This window comes from Galeopterus variegatus, unplaced genomic scaffold, assembly GCF_000696425.1.
Source record: "Galeopterus variegatus unplaced genomic scaffold, G_variegatus-3.0.2 Scaffold7066, whole genome shotgun sequence".
In the NCBI taxonomy this organism is placed as follows: Eukaryota; Metazoa; Chordata; class Mammalia; order Dermoptera; family Cynocephalidae; genus Galeopterus; species Galeopterus variegatus.
Genome location: NW_007733177.1, coordinates 42,241 through 44,195, shown reverse-complemented (window position 1 = coordinate 44,195; position 1,955 = coordinate 42,241). Strand labels below are relative to the sequence as shown.

The following is a 1,955-nucleotide window of genomic DNA, read 5'->3' as shown; positions in this document are numbered from 1 at the left end:
GTTGAAGGACTTAAAGTTATGTATAGAGGGGAACTGTGACCCCTTGCTCAGCACCTCCACAGGAGACTGAAACAGTAAGTGGGGCTATGGCCTCTGGTGGTTCCCAGGGTAGCAGCGACCAGGATGTGGTCCTTTCCGGTTCTCAGAACCTTTACTTTTTTATTCCTATCTCAAGGAGTAAGCTTTTATAGACAGCAGTCAGTCTCTGAGGCTGTCCAGATCTGGGATGCACTCCATCTTGCAAGCACGTTCTTAACCTCTGTCCATGTCCACCCTCGACCTCACATGGCAGGTGGACAGCGAGGTGCTGCTAAGGCTGGACCTGCTCTCCTGGCTGGCAATACAGCTGGTGAGAGCTGAGAGTCTTCCACCAGGTTCCCTGGGGACCCTTGCTCTCATGTGGTGTGCAGCGTCGTTATTTCAGCTGCGTCAGTCTCGGCTGTCTGTTAGGTCGGGATGACAACCATACTTCCTGGGTCAGTTGTGATGCTTAAACGTGATGCTCCATGGAAAGCAGCATCTCAGAGCCTACACTTAGCTGGCTTGTTCTTCCTCGTCTTCTTATCACTTGTGAGGAAGAACACACATTGCATGGGAAATTAATTACATTTTATGAATATTTATGCATTAAATGGATACCAAAATTATTTTAAGTTTAGACACACAATTTAGAACGTGATTAATCAAAATAAGTTCAGCTAAGTATCTTCCCCATGAATCTTTACTGTTTCCCCATGATTCAGTCAAATGCCATTTTCCCTCCAAGTGTGTTAAACACTGACTCATGCTGGAATACTTTTTTTTTTTTCTCGGCATCATTTAGGGTACACCCACAGATCTAACCTGCTTGAAGTTCTTAGCAGAACTTGACCTCAAAGGTTATTGCTGGAGTCCTTGTCTTTTCTCCTGCCTGTTCCCTCTTTCCTTCCTGGGAGCAGCCTTGCGTTTATCACGCTGGACATCTCTGCAGGGGTTTCCCGTGGCTTCCCCACCCCTCCAGTTCTTTGTGCCAGGCTGACTCTGGGCTTTGCTTCTCATCCCTCCTCAGGGCTCAGAGGTGGACCGGTGCCCTCGCCCCTGCACCACTCTGCTCGTTCTTTGTAGGGGTCCTCCCAGGGACGGCCGTGGAGTGGGGCCCCAGCTCGGTGCTTTTCTGCTTCTTTACTGTCTCTTGAAACAGGCCCACCATTTAAAACCAAAAATTAAGGGTTTTATTGCTAACCGCTAATAGAATAAAATGGAAAAAAAATAAAAATAAAAATAGTAAAGACGAAGCAGAACTCTAGCCAGGCTTTCTTCACTCTTTTAGTTCTGCTGAAGACACTTTGTTTTTCTCCTCTCTTTATTTCTAAAGATTTCTCACTCAGTCCTCTCTCCAACACACACACTTCCTGTGGAATTTCCCCCGTTTTGATACCTCAGTCTTCCTCTTTAGGTGTTTCTTTCGGATAAAAAGGAGTGACTTTGGGAGGGCACTCGACTGGCCTTGCTCTGCACTGGGCCTCCTTGTCCTCAGGTAATTGTTTTGGGCTGCAGCCCTCAGCTTAGGTGAAGGTGGGGATCAAAGATTTCATTTTGTTCTTTTTCTCAGACTTTGTGCAGAAGCTTAACTACGACCATTTTCGCCCCCTCAGCCAGTTCATCACATATGTGCTTAACTAGACCCCCAAATTTCAGAACTTAACTTCAAAATTTTCCCTTCTCCAAAATCAGGCAAAATTAAATAATGGCGATGATGTGCATCAGGTGTATTATCTGTGCATCAGTATTAGCAAGCTTTCTACTTGTCTTTTTCCCCATCCAAAAGGAGTGGTTGTTCTTTCTCAAAAATATTAAGTTTTAACACTCTAATCAGTATCTAACTGTGCTGACTGATGACAAATGAGTCTTATCAGTGAGTCACTTAACATCTCCCTCTCCTTTCTGTACTCCTTAAATACTGACATTCTTTGGAG

At 45.2% G+C, this 1,955-nt stretch overlaps 1 protein-coding gene across 1 annotated transcript in view; it reads left to right on the top strand.

Annotated features, from left to right (window-relative positions):
• The window catches only part of LOC103607041 (chromosome unknown open reading frame, human C6orf118), a 32,190-nt gene that overhangs the window by 21,615 nt on the left and 8,620 nt on the right, over window positions 1-1,955 (top strand). The window lies entirely within an intron of this gene.